This window comes from Delphinus delphis, chromosome 7, assembly GCF_949987515.2.
Source record: "Delphinus delphis chromosome 7, mDelDel1.2, whole genome shotgun sequence".
Classification (NCBI taxonomy): Eukaryota; Metazoa; Chordata; class Mammalia; order Artiodactyla; family Delphinidae; genus Delphinus; species Delphinus delphis.
This window is the reverse complement of record NC_082689.1, coordinates 7,725,236-7,741,536: the sequence shown is the minus strand read 5'-3', so window position 1 is coordinate 7,741,536 and position 16,301 is coordinate 7,725,236. Positions and strand designations below refer to the sequence as shown.

Below are 16,301 nucleotides of genomic sequence, written 5' to 3'. Positions count from 1 at the left end.
CTAACCTCCCCGAGCCTCAGGTTTCTTCATCTGTTAAGAACAATGGGACTAATGATAACTTTTCTGGCATGATTGTCATGGGGATTGAACGGGAAGACATTGTCGCCGGCCTAGCACGTAGAATGCCCACAGTAAACGTTGACTGCCTCTCCTGAAAAATCGTGTCAGGAAAATCCTCATGACTTCGCTTCTGTTTTCCCAGTGCCAGCAGGGCTGCATCCCTGCACCGTGGCTGCAGCTGGCAGAGTTTTGAGTAGGGAAGAGGCTGGTGCACGCTCCTCTGACAGCCCTCAGCTGTGAGCGCTCTGTCCAAAGGCAGCCTCCCCTCCCTGTGAACTGTGAAGTCAAGCGTGGAGAACCCCATGAGCTTGCCTGCGACTTTCTCCTCTCTCCCAGGCTCTGCCCTGTGTTCCTCTGTTTACTTTTAGGGACAGTTCCCTCGACTACCTGAGTCTCAACATTGGTGTTTAGGAAATGAGGAGATTCCACCCCAGGCCCTAAGGGGCCCATGTTGTCTCAGCCAAGTAACATGAAGGCAACGGCAGCAGAGAGATGAGGTTCTACATATAAAAGAAATTAGCTGAATATTAGTTTGGTACATTTAATAATTGAAACTACCGCTTTTGTCTGGGTATTCTCTGCAGTATAATTTGTAATCATTTTCGTATTTATCCCTGCCAAATTCAGTCCATCAGCAAAGAAGTTTTTCTGAGTAGGTACTGTGGTGCTCGGTAGTTCTCCCCAGTGGCCTTTTCCTATTAAATGGAGTAGTCCTGAAAGTAGGCACTCCGCTTTTATACTTCCTGGACTCTCGTGTCAGCTTCCTTTCCTGGAATATCCTAGTAGCCCCGATCCGTGACTCTATGTCATCCCGTTCTTCTCCGTCAAGAAGCTCGTTTAGCCTCTGTGCTCCAGGGAGGACAGGCCCTGGGACTTGTCCATCTCTGATGGGACTTAGACCCTGGAGGGCACGGCTCTCAGGTAAGCATTCTTAAAGCTCTGAGGTCATTAGGGGAAAGAAGCTGAGGCACCTATTGTGCCTCAGGTTAGATTAGTAAAGCTCTTCTTGAATTATTCTGCCAGCCTCCCAAACACTGTTCAAATCTTCATCTAAGAGGTGTGAGGCTCCGGCCTCCCCACCACCCTGACAGGTACTGCCAGTTGCAACCCACAGACCTGGGGACCACCTTCTTTTTCTCTGTTGCAGAAACTTCACCTGCCTTTAATATGCATGTTAAATCCAGTGAATCCAGAACTGATTGAAAGTCATGTGTTTCCAGTTAGGGCTCGGAGGTCTCTTCAGAGAGCAAAGAACAGGCCTAAAAGTGTGAACAAGTGATTCATGAGAATTCAGTTCAACATTTATTAAGCCCCTACTCCATACAACGTACTGTGCGAGGCACTAGGGAGACAGAGATAAATGGGGCCTGGTCTGTGACCTCAAGGAGTTTGTGTAACTAGAAGAAGGCACTGCAGCACCCTCCAGGGTGCGCTCCAGCGGTGAGAGTTGAGAGCCGTGGGAGCAGTACTGAGGCCAGTGGCTGCTTCTGACTTGGGAGCAACTCCGTGGATGGTGGCGCCCTGCACAGACAAACAGCTTTGTCCACATACTCCCCACCGTCCTCCTCTTCACCGCGAGGACGGCTGAGCTCCTGTGCAAAATGCCCTCCCTGCCTTTAGCTCTTTCACCTCCAGCGCTTCCACTCTGCAGCCTGAGGGAGCTTTACGTGCCTTTTCATTCTGGTTGCTTTTGCGATGTTATTTTTGTCTTCAGTGTTCTGCCATTTTACTACATTACGTCTAAGGGTAGATTCATCTGTACAGCTTAGGACTCAGTGTAGTTCTTCCCATTTTGAAATTATCTATTATCTGTTTTATTCTCCCTAATCTGTTCTTTTGGAGCTCCTGTTAGAAACCTACCATCTTATTCTTTCTCTTTTTCCTCCTCCTTTTCTGCCAGTGCTGCATTGTGGGGCACGTCCTCAAAAATGTCCGTCGGTTTACTGGTCTCCTTATAGCTGTTTATAATCTGCTCTTGGATACCCCTTCCTGATTTGGGTGTTTAGTTTTAATTTTTAGAAGTTCTGTTGGGAGCTTTTTAAAATCAGCCCATTATTTTTTTTTTACTGTTCTTTTTTTCCTGTCCTAGTGTTTCACTATGATTTCTGTTCCTTTCATCTCTTCCAGTTATTTTGATTACACTCATTTTATAGCCTCTTTCTGATTGTTCACTTATTTCTAGTTCTAAGGGTACCAGTTCTCCCACATGTCGTCTCTATTGACTTGCCTTTATGGTGGTTCATTTTTCCACACGGTTTGTTCTTTTTTATCAGGAGATTGTGTTAAGCAGGGATTGTGTTCGCTGTGAGAGTCCCATATGCCCCCGGTTGTGGATGCATTCTTCCATTGCTTTTGCCATTATTCTGCCATGAGCCTGGGAGTTCTGTAGGTCTTCTGCCAGTTTGGTGTTAACCTCGTGGCTTAGGGTTCTCAGAACCCGGGTAGTGTGCATTCAGCCTTGACACACACATGCGGTACAGGCTTGGAATCCCATCCCACAAAGGAGCGCCTCCCCTCCGCGCCATATACAGACATTCCTCTGGGCTGTGAGAAAGGTCTTCCTGGTCCCTGTTCAAAGACCAGCAGCCCTTCCTGGATCCTGGCTTTCTGCAGGGCTCTCAGTTCCAGTTCCCGGCCAGGTCTTCTCCCTTCTGTGGGCATGAAAACCTTAACTCCTGTAACCGTATCAAGGTCTCCTGCCCCCGGCCCTCCTTTGCTATGGTAATGATTATGGCTTTGACTTCGTTTCCTCTTCATTTCAAGTAGCTGGGAATTTTCCCTTCTTTCTTTAATGCTCAGTCATAGATTATTCTTTTGGTATATCTTATCCATCTTTTCTTTGTGTTTGTGTTGGGAAAAAGGTCCACATCAGTTCAGTTTACCATCTTGTCAGAACCAGAAGTCTAAATAAACTTTTGAAAATGTGAGTCTGATTACTCATTCATTCAACAGGCGTACAGAGAGTTTCTGCTGGGTACCAGTACAGAACTAGTCACTGAGGCTGCAGCGCTGAATAAACACTCACGTGGCCCTCAGGGGCTCATAGGCTAGAGGAAGGGACTGGGCAGCCGTCACCAGAAGACAGCTCTGTGATTAGACACTTACCTGCTCCAGCGTACCCCACATTCCATCCTGCCAGACCATCTTGAGTCTGCCGCATGCAAGGTGTCTCTGTGTGACCATGCCATGCCCCGTTTCTAGAACACCACTGTTTCCCACCGCCCGCTCACACCCATCTAGGTAATCTCTACTTCTCCTTCCACTCTCAGCCCAGTATTACTTCTTCTGGGAAGCCATTCCAACCCCTGACAGCCATCACGAAGGCATGAGTGCCTTCTCCACAGTCCTCTGCCACACCTGTCCGCTTCTGCTTCTGCTTCAGCACTCATCACAGTGCACTTCAGGCACTGGTTTACTTGTCTCCTACTTCCTCTACGCTGAGTCCTTTTTTTTTTTTTTTAACATCTTTATTGGGGTATAATTGCTTTACAATGGTGTGTTAGTTTCTGCTTTATAACAAAGTGAATCAGTTATACATATACATATGTTCCCATATCTCTTCCCTCTTGCGTCTCCCTCCCTCCCACCCTCCCTATCCCACCCCTCCAGGCTGTCACAAAGCACCAAGCCAATATCCCTGTGCCATGCGGCTGCTTCCAACTAGCTATCTACCTTACTACGTTTGTTAGTGTGTATATGTCCATGACACTCTCTCGCCCTGTCACAGCTCACCCTTCCCCCTCCCCATAACCTCAAGTCCGTTCTCTAGGAGGTCTGTGTCTTTATTCCTGCCTTACCCCTAGGTTCTTCATGACATTTTTTTTTCTTAAATTCCATATATATGTGTTAGCATACGGTATTTGTCTTTTTCTTTCTGACTTACTTCACTCTGTATGACAGACTCTAGGTCTATCCACCTCATTACAAATAGCTCAATTTCGTTTCTTTTTATGGCTGAGTAATATTCCATTGTATATATGTGCCACATCTTCTTTATCCATTCATCCGATGATGGGCACTTAGGTTGAGTCCTTTTAAGGTCAAGGCCTTGTTTTGTTTATTTCAGTACCCGTAGTGCCTAGCCACAGGGGTTGGGAGACCTAATTGAATCCTTTTAGAGAGGGAACCTGGCTACTCAGCCTTTGTCTTTCCAACCTTTGTCTTTTCATTTTTTGTGGGATTATCATGAGGATTAAATTATACATGACATGAGGGAAAACGGTTTCCTTGGATGGTTTATGCATTCTGAAGAACTAACACATAGAAGAAAGAGACTGCAAACATTTGATTTAATTCTGTAAATATCGTAGTAATTGCAGTTATTTACATCACTACCTACCATTTTTTGCCTGATAGGAGGGCATAGTAATAATTATAAAGAGCATTAAATATGCCAAGCAAACTTGCAGCAGCTGAGTATAATTGCAAGGCTACACTTTGTTCACGACCTGTCGAGTTTCTGATCCGTAGCATAATAGTGATAGGAGCTACCACCTCCTGAATGCCCACAGCTCACCAGCACTGGGCTAGGGGCTTACCCAAGTTATTTCTAGTTTCAAAACCATTCAAGACAGATCTTATTTTTATAGTTTTACAGATTTCAAAAAAGTCAAGGAGGTTATATTATTTTCACAGTTTTACAGATTAAATAAAATAAAAACAAAACAAGGCTGAGAGTCAGAGAGGTTAGCCTGCCCTAGGTCACACCATGGTCAAGAGCAGAGCCTGAATTTTCCTCTAGTTCTAGCAGATTCCAAAGCCCATTCTGGCCTGCCCCTGTGAAGGAGAGGGACGGGGAAAGGGGGCTGGGCAGGCAGAGTGTCAGCCCACGGTGCTGTTCTCAGGTCCCACAGGGGCGGGCCTGCCTCAGGACCCCTGCCGTGCCCAGTCACCCCTGGGCACAGGGATCCAGAGGGCCAGGGCCGTTTGCCTGGACGGGGCTTCTTGTGGGCAGCCGCAGCCCACCCCTTGCCCTGCACAGATCCGTTTCTCCGCTCGTGTGGGGAGCAGCTTCTCTTTGGCTCCCGTGGCCTCTGTTCCTGAGGAAGAGCTTAGAAAGGACGTGTTAATGGGACAGACCACCGCCTCTGCTGCCCGTAGAGTTCTTCTCACCTTCAGCCGGCACCTCAGCAGGTCCATAGAGTTCTTCTCACCTTCAGCCGGTGCCTCAGCAGGTCTTGGCAGCGTAGCTGGTGGTGTGACTCAAAACTTCATTGGGAGGTTCCGAGCCCTTGGTTGTCACATCCTTCTCAGGACAGGGTTGACACATATGTCCATGTGTCTGTTCACAGTCGCGCAAGGGAGCACCAGGAGAGTCCCTCCCCACCATGACGCGACTCCTCCTCTCACCTGCTGACCCCTGGATACGCAGCGGGAAGAATCCCGGCAGTAGCATCACTTGTAGTTCAGAGGGACCCTTGTTGTGTTACCCCTGGCCTGAGCTACCTTGGGTTCCATCACCCCCATAGGCGTTAATGAGCCCAGCTCTGTGACTGCCTCTTCTGCTGTCCTTGGTGGCCCGCAAATCTCCTACCAGTCTCCTTAGCAATGCTGGTGTTCCTCTCACCAGCACACTTCTGATGAGCCTGGTGAAGGGGGTGTCCTGTGGGCCCCCCCACAGCCCATAGGCCTCCGCTAGGTCTTCCGGACTCAGCCTGTTTCTTCCTCCCCCAGCTGTCTGCCAGGGCAGCTCACGCCCTTCCATTTGCTCAGCCTTAGCTGTCGCTGTCTGCAGGCCTCTAAGGACCACTCCAGCAGCGAGTTTGCCCCGTCCCTTAGGGTCTTTGAAAGGGTGCTGAATCCCACATCCCAAGAAAATTCGCCCAAAACAGTAAATTCTTGCTCATCTCATCTCCTGGCCCCTTTGATGAAGGCCCTCAAATCCTGCTAGCTCATCCTTCCCACTCTTGGTATATAATCTCTTTCTGCCTTATCAGGCCCAGCACATCCCCAGCCCCATTTTCCCTGACATTTAAACCTAGTTACGGGCCTTGAAGCCCCAGAAATGAGGTGGGGGATGCAGGGTGGGCCCCCTGCATGTCTTGCAGCACAGGATGTCACTAGCCTTCCGCAGGGAGTGTGGGCCACATTTCTGTAAGCTGCCTCTGTAAGAGGCCCTCTGGCTCTGCGGCTTAGCCTGCAGCTGCTGGTTGAGGGCCCTCAGCCTGTCACCGTCTCCCTGCTGGGCACCGTGTGCCTCACTTCATGGTCCTGGTAGACGCTGCACCACCCGGGCTCTCAAATGCTTGAATCAACACGGTCAAGCAAAGGCTTTTTCCCAGGTCACCACTGGTGAGTCTTTGAGCAGCTGGGCCACTACTTTGTGCCAGGGATTCTCCATGCCCCACATTCGACTCAGAAGAGTATCGTCTCTGCCCACTGGGTAGTAAGCGAGCCAGGCCCCAAACTCCATCTCTTTGCCTCTCTCTCAGACCCACTCCAGTACCACTGTGTTAACACATCAGGTCTGCTGAGAAGCAGATGCCAGGACAGGATTAGAAGGGGAGAGAAGAGGAGAAGGCAGGAAGAGAGTCTTCAGATCTTGACACAAGCTCAGCCCCTATGGAGGAAGGCATAGGAGGAGGACTGGGTAGGAAGAGTCTTGGGCTGCAGCCCAGTTTTAAGAAGGTTCATCCAGACTGATGGGAAGTCCTGGAACCAAAGTCACCTGCTGGAGAAGCCTCACATCCTGCAGGTCCTTCGAGTGCTTAGTCACCGGCTGGGAGCAGCCCTCGGGAAGTGTGGCCTTGGTGTCAGTGCAGTGGTGGGTCAGGGGCTGCGGCTGGGCCACCAGGCCGTTTATGCTCCCGTGGCAGGAGAGCTGAGAGGCGCCTTTTCGTGGCCACCGCACTCAGGCAGGAGAAAGAGCAGAGCTCCTGGATAAAGCCCTGCATCTAATTCGTTTCCTCCTCTGCTTGGTTCGTGTCCTCTTCCTTCACCTAAATAAGCAGATGGAATATTTCCCAGCAGCCCTGACAACTTCAGACCAACACTAACACTTCCCAGTGTTCCCAGTACTTTGGAAATGACACTGTGTGCCTGCACCTCGGACCTGATGCCAGTTCCTCAGGCTAAGGAGTGGTGTTACCTGAGAGCCTCCAGACCTCCCGCTGACACTGCCAGGTTAGAATGAAGAATGCCTTCCTTGTTCCTGGTGAAGCCCTTGGTTAGGAGAAAGGAGAGCTGGAAATCAAGGCGGAGGAGGAGGGCTTTTGGGGAAATTGGAGGCAACTCAGCCAGAGAAAGGTGCCAGAAGTGACCTCATGGGAGCAAGCCGGCAGCTGCAGCGGGCGTCTTGGAGTCAGCCGCTTGCGGTGCAGGTGGGAGCTCACAGTTTTCCACCGCAGCCTTTAGTGTCGGGCTTCGGTGTGATGCGGGCATGACTCCTGCTTAAGCTGCTGGAATCAAGACGGTGATCAGTGAGGGATGCGCTTCTCCACTTCCACACCGTGCAGAGAGATGGTGGGGGCTCCTGTTCCCTCCCACCACCTCACTCCGTGCAGCAACAATAATGGTATCCTGGGTGCCAAAATGCAGTTTCATTTGACCTGAGTTTTCCCTATAGGAAGGGAAGGGGGTGAGTATGAACACTCCCACTTACAGAAAGGGAGGCCAGTTCCCCTAGTGGTGCCCTGGCCCACCCAGCTCAAGCTGTAAACCAGAGGTAGAGCCAGCAGGCTTCTCCCTGGGATACTGCCTCAGCCATGTGATACACGGCAGGGGTGGGGCCTGGAACAGCTACACAGAGTGATACTGAACTTGCCTGTGGGTCCTGGGCAGGGAGGGCAGCAAGGCCTGGGTCAGCAAGACTGCCTTCTGTGTAGCTTACATTACCATTGGGTTACAGTCACCCAGTCTCCCACAAATGTAATGCAGCCCACAGGTGGCCAGGGCAGGGAAGCTCTTACTCAGCTGTGTTGAGTCAGCACCCTTTCCCTACGTCTTGGGAGAATGGGGTGGGGGGGTGCGGTGGAGCCTGAAGCCATGCTGTAAAGCACTGAATTGTCTCATCAGAGGTTTCCTATGCTGCTGGGCCAGGGTGCTCAGCCCCTGATAGAAATTGCTAGCTCCTCGGCTCCTGCCGACATTCTAAGGGCAGAACTGATCAGAGTGAGGAAATGTGGAAGCCAATGGCAATGGGGAGATTATACTGGACAGAGGCCAGATGCAGACACATCATGCACACTGGTCCCCGTGTCTCAGCACGTAGGGTGACTTAATATCCACTCCACTGTTTTCTTCCATAGTCAACACGCTGGAAAATAGATTCTTACATAAACTCACTTTGTGAAACTTATTTTTGAACTATGACATGCATGGAGAAAAGTGCGCAAGTCATGTGCATCTAGTTCAAAGAGTATTAGCAAACAAACACACCCATGTAACTATCACCCACATCAAGAAATAGAACATTTCGGCATCCCAGGAGCTTCCAGCATACCCCTCTCTCCTCCAAAAAGGAATCCACCATCATTGCTTCTGACACTACAGATTAGTTTTGCCTGGCTTTGAACTTCATATAAACGGAATCATTCAGTGGCTTCTCTTTTGTGTCTGACTTTCTTCTTTCAGCGTTATGTTTTTGAGAATTCATCGTTGTTGCTGCATATAGTCCTAATTCATTCATTTTGATTGCTATAAGTCTTCCTTTGTATGAATACATTGTAATTTATCCAATCTGCATTAATTCAGTCAACATTTGAGTTGTTTCCAATTTGAGGTTGTTATAAATAATTCTGCTTATACGTGTCTTTTGGTGCACACATGCACATATCTCTTTTGAGTGTATACCTAGGAGTGAAACTACTAACTCAGAGAAAATACCCACTTTAGTGGATACTGCCAAATGATTTTCCTAAGTGGTTGTACCAGTTTAACACTCCTGCCAGCAACATATGATATTTCATATATTTATTGGCCGTTCAGTAGAATGCCTTTTCAAATCGTGTGCCCATTATTCTTCTAGATTTTCCGTTTTCCTTGTTGACTTATAGTTCACTCTATTCTGGGTGTGAGTCCTTTGTTGGTTATACATGTTGCAGATACCTTCTACTCAGTAGCTTGCCTTTTTACTCTCTTTGGTGGTGTTTAAATGAACAGAAATTCTTCATTTCAATGTAGTTCAGTGTATCGGGTTTTTTCTTTATGGTTAATTCTTCTTATATCCCATTTAAGAAAACTATATAAACATCATGAAGACATGTTTGGTATTAGAGTTCTCCAAGAAACAGAACCAGTAGGCTATATATATATATATATATATATATATATATATTTTTTTTTTTATTTATATTTGTGTATATATGTAAGGAGATTTATTATGAGGGATTGGCTCATGTGATTATGGAGGCTGAGAAGTCCCATGATCTGCTGTCTGGTAAGCTGGAGAACCAGGAAAGTCAATGGTAACTCCCAGTCTGTGGGGAGGAGAAGATAAGACGAGAGGGCAAGCAGTGAGAGGAAGAACTCCCTCCTCACCCTTTGGCTCTGTTCAGGCCTCCCACGCTGGGAAGGGCAGTCTACTTTATCCAATGCAAGTGCTCACAGACACACTCAGAAATAATGTTTAATCTGGGCACTCTGTGGCCCGTCCAGTGGACACAGGCAATTAGCCATCAACATGTTCTTACATTATCTTCTAGAAGCTCTATTGTTTTACCTTTTCTATTTTAGACCATAATCTACTCAGAAATGAGTTTTGAATATAGTACAGCAAGTTTCAGTTTTTCCCGTATGGACATCTAATTGACCCAGCATCATTCCTACTGCTCCACAGGGCCACCTTTGTCAAAATGAAGGGTCTGTATCTGCACGGATCTGTATCTGCACTCTGTTCTGTTTCACTGATCTGCGTGTCTCTTGTGCCAGTGCCACACTGTCTTAATCATTGTACCTTTATTATAAGTCTTGATATTCAGTAGAGTTAGACCTTTCCACCTTGCTACTCCTCAATAAAGGGCACCTAGCCTATTCCTGGCCCTTTCCATTTCCATGGAAATTTTAGAATCAGAGTGTCAGTTGCCACACACATGCACACGGACTTGCTGGGATTTACACTGAGATTGCACTGGCTTTACACTGAGATCAAGTTGGGAAAAAATTAACCCTTTTATGATTGTCTTCTACTCCACAAACATGGTGTAGCCCACTCTTTATTTAGGTCTTCTTTAATTTTTCTCAGTAACGTTTCATAAATTTTTATGCAGTGGTCTTCTTGATTATCTCTCATTAGATTTACTCCTAGGTATTTAATGTTTGTGATGCTATTTAAAATGGTATTTATAAATTTCCTTGTCTCTTTGTTGCTGATGTATGGAAGGACAGTTTATTTTTATTGACCCTGTGTCCAGTGACCTTGCTAAATTTATTCAAATAACTCATCTGCAGATTTTTTCTGATTTTCTCTGTACCCAGTTTTACTTGTTCCTTTCCAGTATCAACACCATTTGTGTCTTTTTCTGGCCTCGTAGTGCTATACAGTATTTAATGGAAGTGACGATAGCAGGCGTCCATGTCTTCTTCTTGATCTTAGAGAAAAGGGTTTTTACCACAAACTCACTTTTAAATTATGAAAACTTACACTAAAATTCCCTTTTGTATACATTTGATTTTACTTTTCCCCAAGTTGATCTTTCAATTCGAAGGTACTTTTAAGTACCAATTGAAATGTGGCAGTGGTGGTTTTTGTATGTTAAGAGGTAGGCAGATGGAATATCACAAGACTGTGACTCCTTATTTTAACCTTGTGAGGAAGACTTTGCCTTGTCCGTTTTACAGACGGATCGCGTGGCTGATACAGCTGAGCAGGGGTTGTAACAGGTGGTGTCGGACCCAAAGCCCAGGCTGTTCTTACTACTCCTCGATTCCCTGGTAGAATATTGAATGTGTAACCCTCAAGGTCACAAAAAAATACCACATTTGTCATAGGTTTCCAAGAGGAGAGTTGCTAAGCTACTTCACAGGTACGCTGAACATCTTTTCCTTTTCCCTCCCCCATACCTCCTTATAGCACTGTCGTCTGCACATCCGCCTTTCTCTGATTTCCATTGTCATGGAAGCAGACTGGGGCAGCCAAGTCTCATGCTGAAAGGAGCCCACCCTGCCTGCCCGTGCAGCTGCACCTGCAGCTCTCCTCAGCCACCTGGCTGAGCCACCGGGCTGAGCCCCCCACCAGGCTAGGCCTTCCCTGGCCTCTACTGCCATTTGGGCTTTTCTCTGATGCCAAGGAGGTGGGCGGTGAGGATTGAGGGCTTTCCTTCTGGTCAGGCTGCTTGGGTTGTTGGGTGGGACTGTGTGTTTTTAAGCCCTCAAGCTGTCCCAATTAGAGGATTATGAACCCTATGCAGACACACAGAATCTTTCTCTGCTGAGGTTTGGAGAGAGCAAGGAAGAGTACAAGGAGGGTAGAGACCCAAACAGGCCCGGGGCTGGCAGGGGCTTCCGGGGCCCGAGCCACGATGTGAGAGTGTCCCTTCCTGCAGCCCAAACAACTACCCAAGGATGACCCAAGACAGACAATCCTAGGCCACCAGGAACTCTCGAAACTAAATACTTTGCAACTCTCAAAGACCTTATAAAAGAGAGTTCCCTTGGTTGGTTTAACACAGGGCTACATTAAGCAAACAGCATTTTTTCCTTCTTGTTAAATTTCCTTTGTATAGCTTTGCTGTTCCCTTTACTCATCTTTTTGCGATGGACTGCAATCGTGTCCATTCTAGGAACCTCCTAGGGCTGCAGCAATCCAGTGTGACTTGGGATCCTTCAGTTGTTTTTTTCCAAATTCTCTTTGAGCATATGGTGACATGATTTGACCAGTGAGAGAGGATGGGGAAAATTAGCATTTTTGTTTTCTCTGTACCTCTCTCTCTCTGCCATGTATATACCTTTGTCAGAATTCCCTGGCACGATCTATGTCTTTTCTGCCACTCTGGGTATTTGTCCATCCACCGATTCCCATCCCAGTGGGAAGACTGCTCTTTGGCCCCTAAGGCTAACCTTTCTAAGTTGATGGCTCAGCTGTTTAGTTTTTAAACCCAAGGAGGGCTGTCCCTTTCCAAGACCTTGAGGAGTGCTAGAAGCTGGTGGTATTCAGGCCAGTCCCATTTGATGAGCAGGTCCACTCAGTTCCTGGCAAGTGCTGCCTGCCGGTGGGCTGCACCAGCCTCTAGGGCATGTTCAGATACTTAAAGTAGCAAATGCCTCTGCCATAAGCACCCTCCCTTGGGTGGCTGGAAGTCCGAGCCCAGGCCCAGGCCACAGAGGCCTGAGATACTCTGAGGGAGGTTCGCCCATGCAGGAAATGGGCCACAGGATTGCGTGTTGGCTCTAAGCCTGAAGAAAGGTGCCCATGGCTGGCACCTCCTGCAGCTGCCTGGCGGGTGGCCAGAACGTGCTTGGCTCTCTCGCTTTTGGCTGTGCTCTCTGTGGGGAAGTGGTTCTGATCTGTCTTCACTGCCACTCCCCAGCTCTCTGGGGCATTGTGGCTTTCTCTTGGTGCTTGGGCAGGAAGCCTCCAGAGCCTGAGGGGGTTGCTGTGCTTGATGACAAAGGCCATCAGTGGATGGAAATCACTTAGATATAAATCACTTTATTTATTGAAGAGGAATTGAACACGATTACTCTCCCTTCTGAGCACACTTCTCCAAAGGTGGGCACTCAGGTGGGCAGAGACCTCACAGAGTGACCAGAGCAGGTGCCCAGCTCATGCCCGTTGAGTCAAGCAAAAAGCAAGTGGCCAACTTACGCAGCTGCTCTGAAAACCCACCCCAGCAAAGCCTAGCTGAGATGCAGAGCACACAGCACGCACTGACTGCAAGCTGCCCCCGCCAGCCCCACATGACCCCACGACCCAAGGACGTGCCAGGGGCTGCTGGGCCAGGCTCCAAGGTTGAGGATGAGTGAGACACGGTGTCTGCCTTCCAAGCCCAGGAGTGGGCCGGTGTGGCAGAGGACGTGGCTCGTTTCCTGGCGTCGATGAGGACCTCGCTGCCATCACCCTGGAACTGAAGGGCTGTGGGGAGCGCTCAGAAGCAGGGCCCACCAAGCCAGCAGCACTGCGCTCTCTGGGCAGCATTCCTGTCTTGGGTGTCCTCTCGATGGTGTCTCCCTCAGTGGTGGGCCAGCTGTGATCTTCTCTAAACACCTTCGTGTGTGAGCTCTCTGGAACTTCACAGAAGGAATGGCTCTTGTTTTAATTTATGGACGTATTTTTTGCTTTAATGGTGTCCGCTGGACATCATGCAGCACTTTTAAATAATTCAGGATTATTCACAATGTTTATATGGTGATACAAAAGCATTTTCCTTAGGCTCTACTGCGCTCTGCGGCTTTGCCTCTGCTCTAAATACTCCCACGGTGCCGTGTGCTTTCACTCGACTTTACTGAGGCCCTGCCCCCACTGTCTTTGTGTCCACCTTTACAGTCAGGGCCCGTTGTCACTTCTCTACTGCTGTCCAGGAGACACCAGGAGCACCCTCTCAGCCTGGCTGTGAGCACGAGGCGCCATGGGGGTATGGCGTCGGCCAGGAAGCCGAGTCTAGTAGTCAGAACTGTCCATCGAGAAGAGGAAAGGGTCTGAGCGGGGAGCGCAGGCGGGACTTCCCTGAGAGTCACACTCGACTCCTGGCTCCGGCACCTGTGTTGGCCCCCAAGGCCTGGTCTGTTGGTTGTTTCCTGGTTTTGCCCCATGTATCAGACTCAAGATTGAGCATGTGGTTGAGTTTTAGATAAGTGAGATGGTGGTGTACTTTTTAAATCAACTTGAACTGAATTGTTTAGTGCGTCTGTCATGTTGGGAAATTCTTCCTTAGTGCTAACAGCCCTCTGGTTTCATCTCAGTCTGTTTCCTCTCATTAATTAGTCCTCAGTGCAGATGAAAGACCAGTTAGCTGGTCGCCATCTTCTGTGTCGTAAATATTCCAGGAAACAGTCAGATCTTCAGTGTTCCACTGTCGAAGCTGAAGGAAGCCTTCACGCCTCGCGGCTTTCTCCTGGTGTGTTCTCCAGCTGTCAGGCTCATCAGACCTAACTCTTACGCGGCCTGTGCGACCGTTCGCCTCCTCAGAAACGCCAGTACTTTGCTGTGTGTCCTGTGAGGCAGGCTCCACCTTAGGCTTCATGACCCATGAACTCCTTGCAATAGAATGGGGGAGGTTTTGTGGGTAGAGTGTGTGAAGGAATGCGTGGAAAACCGCTTTCCTCAGATCCTCTGAGGGATCCGTCGCCCAAAGTGCTGAGAACATTGCTGTGGGAACTCAGTAAATAAATGCCGAAGCAAAGAGCCAGTGTGTGACTAAGAAAATTCTCATGGGGCGGTAGGGGAGTGAGCATGTGTTTATCTCCTGACTCCCTAGGCCCAAGGGCTGGGACAGTATCTGTGTCCCAGCCCCTAGCACAATATCTGGAATGCTGCAGATGCCCAGCAAGTGCTGCGTGAATGTCTCCAGGGCGCTGGCTGCATTCGCTCTGTGTTCTAGCATCCTTCAGTATTCTAATGACACCAGACTCTTGTCACCTTAAGGTTTTTGTAATAATAATTACTAATACTTACGGAATGCTTAACAACATGCCGGGCCCTGAGATGAGAGCTTTACGTAATGTGTCTCATTTAATCCTCCCCCTGAGGGGTGGGAAGTGGAGGTTAGGGAGGTTAGCCGTCCAGGTTACACAGGCCGTGTATGGTGGACACCCCCCCCCCCCACCTTCCCTCTTGACTTCAAGAAGCAAGAGCACAAGAGGTTGCTGCTGCCCATCCACAGGGAGAAGCCTGCCCTCCTGCGCGCCCTTCCCATCCAGGCCAGACCAGCTCTCCATAGAGGCCTGAGGCCAGCGCTGGTCGGAGCCCTGATAAAGCTGAGCTCATGCCGGGGAACCACAGGAATCTTCAGGAAGCCCTTATATATTCAGAGTTGCGTTACTTGCCAGATGGATCATTTCCCACTGCCAAACTTAGAAAGTGACCCCTCGGAAATTCCTCAGTGTGGAAGGAAGGGCCCTGAGGACGTCTGCCCACGTGCCTCGTGGGCAGGGGATGCATTTGCCCGTTGTTTCCTAGCCCAGATCTAGACACCTTTCCTCTGCTTGTCTAGCAAACTGTTGGACACCTGCTAGTGCCAGCTACTGGGCAATGAGAAAGATCCTACCCCCCCACCCCGAAGCGCACAGCCACAGAGGGGAAGACAGGTGTGTAAGGTAACATTCACAGGTGGTGACGAAGGCCATGGTGGAGGTGTGCGCCCAGTCTCTGCATGCAGTTGGCAGTGGACACCGCCCTGAGCTGTGCTCTGCCTGTGAGGTGAAACCAGCAGCCAAGTGTTTGTGTTGTTGCAGAATGACCAGATGGCAGTAATTCTGCAACACCCAAATGCGACCTGTGAGGAACTGGGCTTGAACTTCACAAAGATTTGCTGGGAAATGGACTGGCATAGACACCTCTAGCCAGGGAGCACGGTCTCTCTCTCCACAGTGGCTATGGGAGGACGGCCACAGCCAGGTGACCACACAGGGCCCTGCAGGGCACTGGGCAGGGCCTCCTCCCAGGTGGGGACAGCTGGGCTGAGGCCTCTGCCAGGAAGAGCAGTTCTCACCCTGAGGGAAGCCTGGGTGGAACGGGCTGGTCCTCCCAGTCATGATGGCTGCCCAGGCCTGGCCTGAGCCACCTATGACGAGGCTCCCAGAGGCCATTGCTGACGCAGAAATCTGGTCAGCTTCCCAGGCGCCTAGAGAACTGTTTTAGAGCATCTCTAGGTCCTGGAAAAGCAGGGTTCCCTGGGCATCCCAGGCTGCCCTAAACGATGGACTTGGCCTGCAGAGCGGCAGCTCAGGAAAGTAGAACCGTGGGCTCCATCCAGGCTTTGACATCCACTGGCCTTGCCGTCTGACTTACCATCAACCCAGCCTAATCCAGGTTGTTCTGGCCTTGGATCTAAGGTGGAGTTGAGGGTGGCACCTGGAAAGGGCTGAAGTCTTCACACAGCCTGTATATGAGAGCTTCCATCAGTCCAGACATGCAGGGGTAGAGGTGGGGATGAAAACCAGCAGTCTCCTTGCTCGCCCCTGCCACCCCTCCCAGTGTGCTCGCCCCTGCCACCCCTCCCAGTGTGCTCTCCCCTGCCACCCCTCCCAGTGTGCTCGCCCCTGCCACCCCTCCCAGTGTGCTCGCCCCCCTTTCCAGTGTGCTCGCCCCTGCAACCCCTCCCAGTGTGCTCGCCCTCTCACCGGAGGGAGAGCTGGTGCGCCCTGGA

The 16,301-nt window shown here is 49.6% G+C and overlaps 1 protein-coding gene across 2 annotated transcripts in view; it reads left to right on the top strand.

The window, feature by feature from the left end:
- Nucleotides 1-16,301, top strand: part of DIS3L2 (DIS3 like 3'-5' exoribonuclease 2) — a 373,782-nt gene that overhangs the window by 336,105 nt on the left and 21,376 nt on the right. The gene's annotated exons all lie outside the window — the stretch shown is intronic.